Source organism: Canis lupus, chromosome X, assembly GCF_003254725.2.
Source record: "Canis lupus dingo isolate Sandy chromosome X, ASM325472v2, whole genome shotgun sequence".
Classification (NCBI taxonomy): Eukaryota; Metazoa; Chordata; class Mammalia; order Carnivora; family Canidae; genus Canis; species Canis lupus.
In genome coordinates, this window is record NC_064281.1 from 36,959,215 (window position 1) to 36,970,464 (window position 11,250).

Here is an 11,250-nt window from a genome sequence, read left to right on the forward strand (position 1 = left end):
CCACTGCATTTTATTGGCAGACCAAATCATACGGCTAGTCCAGTTTCATAGGATGGGGTACAAACTCCACCTTTGATGGGAGAAGCTTCAAAATCAGGTTGCAAAGGGCATGGTTTCAGAGAAGCATAGAAAGTTATGCCATTTTTACAATCAATCTACCTTGCAATAGGAGGCCTAAAATTTGAAAAGCAGGTATCAGGTTGAGGAAGTGTCTCCCAGGTTGGAAAGAACTAAAGCATTGTTTGGTAGTGAAGAATTGCATCCAGCTATGTCTCTGTTGGTTTTTCTTTTCCTTTCACAGTGGCATCCTGGAAAATTAAAGATCACAGTATTAACTTGATCAAGAGCCAGAAATTATAGCGGAGTTAGAATCGCGTTTTAAAAAAGAAACCCACTTCTCCAAGTCTAACTCAAAGCATATAGTGAGATAATCCTTTATAAGTAAAAAAAAAAAAAAAAGTTTGAATAAGAGCTGAGATTTCATGAAGAAATATGCAAAACTTTTTTTTAAAAGATTTTATTTATTTATTTGACAGACAGAGAGCACAAGCAGAAGGAGCAGCAGAGGGAGAGGGAGAAGCAGGCTCCCTGCTGAGCAGGGAACTGGAAGTAGGGCTGGATTCCAGCACCTGGGGATCATGACCTGAGCCAAAGGCAGACATTTAACTGCCTGAGCCTCCCAGGGGTCTCACAAAACTTATTTTCAATCTTAATTTGAACTAATCAAAGTGGAAGTCATAATTTGATAATTTCAGTTTGTATACAAAGCAAAGTTTTATAGCTTGTGATTATGCAACAAATGGCAAGGTAGAAAAGAGACTATCTTCTCTCTTCCTTCGGTGTGTCGCCATGGGCTATGCACTGGCCAATGCTACTGGTATTGTTAAGAACAAGCCATATCCAAAACCTCACTCCTACAGAGGTGTCCTTGATGCCAAGATCTGCATCTTTGACCTGAGGTGGAAGAAGGCAAAGGTGGATGAGCGCACACTATGTGGCCACATGGTGCCAGATGAATATGAGCAGCTCTCCTCTGGAGCCATGGAGGCTGTCCGTATTTGTGCCAACAAGTACAAGGTGAAAAGCTGAAGCAAAGATGGTTTTCACATCTGAGTGTGGCTCCACCCCTTCCACTTCATCCTTATCAACAAGATTTCCTATGCTGGGGCTGACAGGTTGCAGACAGGTATGTGGGGTGCCTTTGGAAAGCCTCAGGGCACAGTGGCCAGGATCCACATTGGTCAAGTCATCATGCCCATCTGTATGAAGCTCTAGAACAAGGAGCATATGACTCAGGCCTGACACAGAGCCAAATTCTAGGTCCCTGGCTGCCAAAAGATCCACACTTCCAAGAAGCAGGGCTTAACTAAGTTTAATGCAGATGAATTTGAAGACATGATAGCCGAAAAGTGGCTCTTCCTAGATGGCTGTGGGGTCAAATACATCCCTAATCATGTCTCCCCTGGACAAATGGTGGGCTTTGCACTCATGAGAACCTTGGCACTGTCCCCTCCTTATTCATGCCCACTGACAAATCCTACTTCCTGTCTAACAAAGAGAAAGACAGTGAGTGAGTGAGTGAGTGAGTGAGTGAGAAAGAGAGAGAGAGACTAGCTTCTCAGGAAAACCACCCTTCATTCTTGGAGGGGTTGCAAGTGACTTTCTGTTGCCTCCTGATGGCAAATAACTTAAATTGCAAAGACCAGCCTAAAGGTTTGACTCATTCTTTTACCATTATAAGCTTTGTAGCCTGTTTAATTTTGTTTTCAATAAGTGTTTGACTAATAAATCCTAATTTTGATTAAGGAATCTCCCAGACTCATTTTTTCCAAATACCACCACTAGTATAGATGCAATGAGCACTGTTCCAAGAGCATAAGGAATGGAGAAAGCAGGCTTATAGTTCTGTTGTTAACACTACACGCCCTTGATTTTTCTGTACCCTAATTTCCTCAACTGCTAAATATGGATGCCTTACATTTTTCCTGCATAAAGGTTATAAGTACAAATGAAATCTCATTGAAAAAGTACTGCATGCATTGCTAGGAGATTAAATTGGAATGGAGATAGTTTTGGTATCAGAAACCTTTGAATTTTATACACTTCTTTACCCAAGAATTCCACTTTTAGGGAATTATTTTAGGGAAATAATTAGGGATGTACATAAAGCTTTAGCTGCAAGGACACTGATTCCTGTAATTTCATGACAACAGATGCTGAAAATGACAAAAATGACCCAAATTAAGAGTTTGGATAAATAAATTACAGTAGACGCATACATTGAAGTGCTAAAGAGCAGCGAGAAATAGTAATCTAGAGAATTTTTATGAATATATACTCAATAGTTTCCATGTCACTAAATGAAAAAGCATGTAAAAATAATATGTTCAGTATAATTACATTTTTGGATTAAATATGAGCATAGAAAGACTGAGAGAATATGCTCTAAAATGTTATCAGTGGTTATCTATGTTGGAGATATGAATGGATTTTATTTTCTTATGTTTGATTAACACTATTTTCTACATGTATTACTTTTATGTAATAACTTTTATTGTTTTATTGTTATTGTTATTATTACAAACCTTATTACAAAGGTTTATGGAATAAAATTTATAACTATAAAGTATTTTTTATGCTTACTTCTTGAATCAGGGCAGTATAATAATGAGAACTCAAATTCAAAAGTCTGCATCTTTAAGGGCTTTGCCAACTGACATTTGTCCTTGTCACAGACAAAACACTTTTCTATTTATGTTTACAGCATTGAAAAATGCACAGTATCCTACAGCACAAGGAGGGAGATTTATAATAAAGCCCTTCATCTCGGTGCATGAGTATACCTGTAAATCATTCAACAGACTCACATTAAGTATAAGCCTCAAAGCAGCAGATGTATCAAACAAACAATAAAATTTGAGTGTGTCTGCACTATCTGCATCTTTGTTTCTCTGTGTAAGCATGAATGTGTTGCTAAACTCTCTATTCTAGAGCCATCTCATTGTTCATTCAACATATATTTACTTTGAGACTATGTATTATCACCTGAGCCTGGTACCATGATTCTGGAAAATCAGGTGGCTGGTGGTTTCTTGGAATCAGAATCCTTACAAACACTCAACAATGCCTCTAGCATAGTGTAGATTCTGTACATAATATCAAATAAGCAAAAATACATTAGCTCTGCCCTCAGGAAACTTATTTTCTGGTTAAAAAGGAAAAAATACATACATTGAATGACTAGGAAAAAAATGCCACTCATCCTTTCTTTCAACAAGATTTATTAGGAACTTATTGATGATGGGCAACTTGCCAGACACAGGACAGAGGATATAGGACACAAATTTAGAATATAATCCAGAATCAATTTATGCCAAATGGTGTAATTTAGAAAGGGGAGAGAGTAATAGTAGCCCCCACAAAACTTTCTTCAGAGTTGCAATAGACCTTGAGAGCATCTGGTCCAAACAAACCTAGCATGACTTTATAGAGGTAGAAATTGCATAGGTGTGGAAGTTTTCCTAGTAGAAATAGAGCTTGGGATGGGGTTGAAATGAGGGACACAATTTGATGGAAAGAATGACAGAACAGTACTCTTCCAGAGGAAGAAACAAAGGTTCTGAACTGGGCAAGTACATGACCTATAAGTGAGTCTAAGAAATAAGAACAGAAGCAGAATGTTTATCCAAGATTCAAACACAGACAGAAAGGTTCTCTATTGATTCACAACAAATACCAGGCATCAGAGGATGCAGCTCTTTAAGGACATTATTCTCCCTGAAAAGAGAGATAGAGTAGATACACAGTCCCAAATAGTTGCTCACCTTTACTCCTAAAAACAAACAAACAAACAAAACTAAGGATTAAACATAAATGAACAATCATTAAAAGCAATAGGTTGCAAAGGGGAGGGGGAAACCCCTGCAGTTTCTCTAGCCATACAAATACTTATTCTAAGATGTTGTTTTTGAAGTAGGAGTGAAAAGAACTAGGCACGAATTCCAGCTCTACCATTTACTACAGCACTAAGTCCTCTTGAGATCATTTCTTCATTTTAAAATGGAACGATCATATTTCCACTTCTAGTCAGGGTAGAGCAAGAGGGACCAGATTTATATTCCTGGCTAAAACGACCACAGAAACCAGACAAAATATTTGAAACCAGTGTTCAAGTCATTGAAAATCAGACAGTGGACAGTGATCCCAAGAGAAGAAAAGGTATGAGATGAGACCTATTATAACCCCACCTTGCTGTTTGAGAGTGTTTCCAGGTTGTGGTGCAAAAAAGGGAACCCAGGCAGAGCCTCCTGGTCTCCCTGAGTTGGGCAGACAGATGTGAGAGTCAGGGGGACCAAGGCAACTAGAGATAGCTGGTCAGAATACCCGAGAGGAGAGAGGCACACAAAGAGAGCTCTGTGAAGATCTTTAAAAGGTTCCACTCAAGTACTTAAGAGAGTATTGACCAAATCATGTGTGTGAATAAGCTATCTGAGTTTGGGGAAAGAACCATCAGAGAGAATCAGAGATAACTGTGCCTAATACTCACACTGAGCCAGGATTATATCTTATCACCAGCCAGGCTGGGAAAAGTTGTAATTCATGGGGCATAGGTACAGTACTCAGGAAGTTTTCTCCTTAGTAGGTAATAATTAGCTCTAGACCTATGTAACAAATTATAAAAACACTTCCTGAAATAACTGAACTATTTTCAAATAATGTAACTACATCCCAGAGCAAAACTGAAGAATACTTAAAGAAATATAAAAATATCCAGAACCCAACAAAGTAAAATTCAAAATGGCCATAATGAGAAGAATAATCACTCACTCACTTACTCAATCAATCAAATTCAACCCAGCATTGGCACACAGATGTTAAAATTAGCAGATTAAAAACTCTAAAATAGTTACTATTATTGTATTTTATTTCTTAAAGATTTTATTCATTTATTCATGAGAGACACAGAAAAAGAGGAAGAAACATAGGCAGAGAGAGAAGCAGGCTCCCTGCGGGGAGCCTGATGTGGGACTTGATCCCAGGACCCCGGGATCATGCCCCTAGCTAAAGGCAGACGCTTAACCACTGACCCACTCAGGTGCCCCACTATTACTGTATTTTATATGTAGAAACAGGAAAAAAATCAAACTTCCATACCTGAGAAAACATGGAAAGTACCATGAAAACTACCATGTTTGAGACAAAAACAAAACAAAATATTGAATGGGATTAACAGAAGATTAGAAAGAGCAGGAGTAAAAGCCAGTGAATATTGGGACACAGCAATGGAAACTATCCAAAATGAAAAACATAGAGAAAATAGGACTAAAAAAAGGGAGAAAGACTGAGAGAAAAAAAGGAAGGGAAAAAGAAAGGCAGGAAGGAAAGAAAAGAGCATTAATGGGCTATGGAACAACTTCAAGCAACACCAAGGGTATGTAATTGGAGTCTTTGAAGGAGGTGGGGGGGGGGGACAGAAAAAAGTCTTGAAGAAGCAACAGGTACAACTTCTCCAAATGTGATGAAAACTATAAAGCCAGAGATCTGAGAATCTCAACGAATCCCAAACACACAAACATAATAAGGAAACTATTCCAAAGTGCATAATAATCAAATTGATCAAAATCAGTGATAAAAAGAAAAACTTCAAAGCAGCCAGAGAAAATAAGACATATTATGTATAGTGGAATAAAGGTAAGGATGACATCATATTTTCTATCATAAACAATACAAACTCGAAGGCAGTGGAAAACATCTTTAAAGTACTAAAAAAAAAAAAAAACAAAACCCTGTCAACCTACAATTCTATGTGTAGTCAAAACCATCTTTCAAAAATGAAGACAAAATAACAACTTTTTATGATAGAACATTGAAAGAACTAATCACTAGCATACTATCAATACAATAAATATTAAATGATGTCTTCAGGCATCATACCAGATACCAGAAAGAAATGTGGATCTATACAAAGGTCTGCAAACTACTAGAAATGGTTAACTACCTGGGTAAATTTGTAAGAATTTTATTTATGATTTAAATCTCTTGAAAAGATAACTGATTGCTTAAGAACAACAGAAACAAATTTTAACAACCCAATGTATAATAGAGTTTTAAACATAAACATATGACAACTATATCATAAAACCTGGGAGGGGAGAAATAGAATTATGCTATTGTAGGATTTTAAAAAAGATTTTATTTATTTATTCATGAAGTAAGTCAGTCGGAGAAGGACAAACATTATATGTTCTCATTCATTTGGGGAATATAAATAATAGTGAAAGGGAAAATAAGGGAAGGGAGAAGAAATGTGTGGGAAATATCAGAAAGGGAGACAGAACGTAAAGACTGCTAACTCTGGGAAACGAACTAGGGGTGGTAGAAGGGGAGGAGGGCGGGGGGTGGGAGTGAATGGGTGACAGGCACTGGGTGTTATTCTGTATGTTAGTAAATTGAACACCAATTAAAAAAAAATCAGAAAAAAAAAATGAGAGACACAGAGAGAGAGACAGGGACAGACGCAAGCTCCCTGAAGGAAGCCTGATGGGGGACTTGATCCCAGTACCCTGGGATCACACCCTGAGTCAGAGCCAGAAGCTCAACCACTGAACCATCCAGGTGTCCCAATTGTAGGATTTTTATATACTATGTGTAAAGTGGTATAGTATCACTTGAAGGTAGTCTATAATCAGTGAAAGATGCTTGGTGTGAACCCTAAAGCAACTACTAATACAATAAAACAAAATTATAGCTAATAAGTCAATAAAGGATATAAAATAAAGTTTACAAACACTCAATACAAAGAAGGCAGAAAAAGAGGGAAAATAGGAACAAAGAACAGACAGGAAATATAAATAGAAAACAGACAGCAAGATGGTAGATGTGAACCAATGTAAATGATCTAACAATCCAGTTAAAAGGCAGGTTATCAGATTGACAAAGAAAACAAAACCCACTTACATGCTACCAATAGAAATACAATTCAAATATAGCATCAATAGGTTAAAAGTAAAAGAATGATGAAAGATAGTAATACTAACATTAGTCAAAATAAAGCTTTAGTAGCTATATTAACAACAAAGTAGATTAGTAGATTTTGGAGCGAGGAATATTACCAGAGAGAGAAAAGGCCATTTCATAATGAAAACAAGATCAATGCATCAGGAGGACATAACAATCCTAATCACTTATTAACCTAATAAAACAGTTTTAAAATGCATGAAGCAAAATCTGATAAAGCTGTAAGGAGAAATAGACAAATATATAATCATAGGTGATTTTAATACTTCCCTCTCAATAATTGATACAAGTAGATGGAAAATCAGCAAGGATAGAGAAGACTTACACAATGTGATCAAACAACTTCACTTAATTGACATTTATAGAACTATCCATTCAATAGGAGTTTCAAATCATCTCCCTTTCCAGTGCACAAGGAACATTTATCAAGATAAACCATATCCTGGGCCATAAGACAAGTGTCAATAATTTAAAAGTAGGTAAGTCATACAAATTAGATTATCTAACCACAATGAAATTAAATTAAAAACTAGTAACAGAAATATTTGTAAAATCCCCAAATAGTTTGAAACTAAATAACAGCACACTTGTAAGCGACCCATGGTTCAAAGAAGAAATCAAAAGAGAAATTATAAAGTATTTTGTACAAAATGAAAATGAAAATTCATGGGCTGCTGCCAGAGTGGTGCCTACAAAGAAATGTATAGCACTAAATGCTTATATTAGATAGTTTCAAGGGAGCCTGGGTGGCTCAGTTGGTTAAGCAAGGGAGTCTTGATTTCAGATCAGGTCATGATCTCAGGGTTGTGAGATTGAAACCCGTGTTGGGCCCTGAGCTCAGCATGGAGTCTGCTTGAGATTCTCTCTCTCTCTCTCTCCCTCCCTCTCTCTCTCTCTCTCCCTCCCTCCCTCTCTCTCTGTCTCCCCCTCTGCCCTTCCCCCTACTCATACTCTAAATAAATAAGTAAATACAATCTTTTTTAAAAAGATAGTCTCAATCAATGACAAACTTCTCTCTTAAGAAACTAGAAAATAAAAGCACCGTAAGCAGAAACAAGAAGTTGATAAAAGTCAAAGCTGAAATCAATGAAATAGAAAAAAAAATGCCAGAAAAGTAAATCAATGAAACCAATAATTCTTTATTTGAAAAATAAAACAACAGAATTGATAAACATCTCACCAGAAAAAGAGAGCAAAAACACAAATTACCAATATTGGGAATGAAAGAGGTGACATTACAGATCTTACATATATTGAAAAGTTAAGAAGGAAATGTTGTATATGGACAACTTGATGCTAATAAATTTGACAACTTAGATGAAATGGAAAAATTCCTTGAAAGACAAACTACCAAGGGCAGCCTGAGTAGCTCAGCGGTTTAGTGCTGCCTTCAGCCCAGGGCCTGATCCTGGAGACCGGGGATCGAGTCCCATGTCAGGCTCCCTGCATGGAGCTTGCTTCTCCCTCTGCCTGTGTCTCTGCCTCTCTCTCACTCTCTCTGTGTCTCTCACGAATAAATAAATAAAATCTTTAAAAAAAAAAGAAAGACAAACTACCAAGCTTACTTAACCAGACATAGATAACCTGAATAGGTCTACATCCACCAGAAAAAATGAATTTGTAGTTAAAAACATCTCCACAAAGAAAACTCTAGGCCCAAATAACATCACTGATAAATTCTACAAAAGATAGAAAGAAGAAATAATACCAATATTACACAAAATCTTCCCAAAAACTGAACAGGAAGGACTACTCTCTACTTGGTTTCATGAAGCCAACACAAACGCAAAGCCAGGCAAACACATTATGAAACAAACAAACAAACAAACAAACAAACAAACAAACAAAAACCTATAGACCAATATCTCTCCTATAGCATTAACATAGGTGTAAGGATTATGAACAAAATTTTATCAAGTGGAATCAAACAATATATAAAAAGGATAATACATCTTGAGCAAATAATGTTTATCTCAGGAATTCAGTTTTAGTTTAACATTTGAAAATTAAATCAGTGTAAACAAACCTTAAAAAGTCACCATACCGGGGTGCTTGGGCAGTGCAATCAGTTAAGCGACCTATACCCTTGGTTTCATCTCAGGTCATGATCTCATGGATGGAACCCCACCATTGGGCTCTGTGCATTAAGTGTAGAATCTGCTTGAGATTCTCTCTCCCTCTCCCTTTACCCCTCCCCATCTTTCTCTCTCTCTCTCACTCTCTTACTCTTTCATTCCCTTGCTTTCTCTCAAATAAATAAAATTTTTTAAAAGTCTCCATATAAACAAACTGAAAAAGAAACCACATGAAGTATAATTCATTTGACATGATCTAACATACAGTTTTGATAAAGACTCTCAGCAAGCTATGAACTGAAGGTGATTTCCTCAACTTGATAGAGGGCATTGTGGTAGGCTGACTCTGACATGGCTTCCAATATTCCCTACCTCCTCTATAAGCCCTTTCCCTGAGTGTGGGCCAGACCTAGTGATGACTCACTTTTTTACAAATAGAATTCTGCAAAAGTGATAAGATGTCACTTCTGAGATTAGTTAACAAAATGAATGTGACTTTCATCCTGCTTGGCCTCTCATGCTCTCTCATTGGCTTGTTCTGAGGGACACTGAGCTGCCTATGGAAAGCCCCATGTAGCAAAAGACTGATAGATTCCCCAGGTCAATAGCTAAAGAGGAACTGACATCCACGATCAAATAGCCTATGAGGAAATGAATCCTGCCAACAACCACATGAGTAGGCTTGGAAGACTTTGGATGAAACAACAGCCACAGCTAATACCTTGAGCACAGTCTTATAAGAAACTTTGAGGCAGAGGCACCCAGCTAAGCCATGTCTGGATTCCTGACCCATGGAAATTGTGAGATAATAAATGTTGCCAAGGGCTACTGGGTGCCTCAGTTGGTTAAGCTGCTGCCTTCGGTTCAGGTCATCATGTTAGGATCCAGTGATCAAGCCCCGTGTCAGGGTCCCCACTGAGCAGGGAACCTACTTCTCCCTCTTCCTCTACCCCTCCCTCCACTAGTTCTCTCTCTCTCTCTCCCTCCCTCCCTTTCTCTCTTTTTCTCTTACTCTCTCTCTCAAATAAATATATACAATCACAAGAAAAATAGATGTTTGTTGCTTTAAGTTGCTATGTTTTGGGGTTATTCATTATGCAGCAACAGAAAATAAATATAGGCATGTACAAAAAAATCTACTACTAACATTATTCTTAATAGTGAAAGATTAAATACTTTGCCCCTGAGATCAGCAACAAGACAAGGATTTTTGCTCTCACCACTTCTATTCAACATTGGATTGGAGGTCCAGTTGGTATGATCAAACAAGGAAAATAAATAAGAGGTGTTCAGATAGAAGGGGAAGATGTGAAACTCTTTATTCTTAGCATGATCATCTATGTAAAAAATCTGATTACATCTACAAAAAAAGCTGCTAGAACTAAAACATAAATTTAGCAAAATTGCAGGATACAAATCAATACATGAAAATCAATTGTATGCCTAAATACCAGCAACAATCAGAAATTGAACTTACATAAGCAGTAATATTTAAAATCACATCAAAAAATGTGAAATACTCAGGGATAAATCTGACAAAAGATGTGAGAGATTTTGTATACCAAAGATGACAAAACATTGTTGAGGGAAGCTAAACAAGACCTAAATAAATGGAGAGGTATGCCTCGTTCATGAGTTAGAAGACTTAATATAATTAAATTATGAATCTCCTTATATTGATCTATAGAGTTAATATAATCCTAATCAAAGTCTCAAGAGGACTTTTTTGTAGAAAATGAAAATCAAATTCTAAAATTCATATGTAAATGCAAAGACCTAGAATGGCTAAAACAACCTTGAAGAACAATAATTTTGGAGGACAGATACTACCCGATTTCAAGACTTATTTTAAAGCTATAGAAATCATGACAATATAGGATTGCACCAAGATGGACAAATACATCAATGAAACAATAGAGAATTCAAAAATGGACTCATATCCATATGGGCAACTGATTTTAGACAAAGGTGTAATGGTAATCAGTGGAGAGAGTTTTCAATAAAAAGTGCTGAAACAATTGAAAAACCATGTGCCCCCCACAAAAGACCCCCAGTCCATATCTCATACCATATACAAAATTTAACTCAACAAGGATCCTAGACTTAAATATAAAAGCAAAAACTAAAAACTTCTAGAAAAAAACAGGAGAAAATCTTT

General features: G+C 36.9%; 1 pseudogene; it reads left to right on the top strand.

Moving 5' to 3' along the window:
• The first annotated feature begins 841 nt into the window (after positions 1-841).
• Positions 842-1,492, top strand: LOC112673284 (60S ribosomal protein L10-like; annotated as a pseudogene).
• The last annotated feature ends 9,758 nt before the right edge of the window (positions 1,493-11,250 follow it).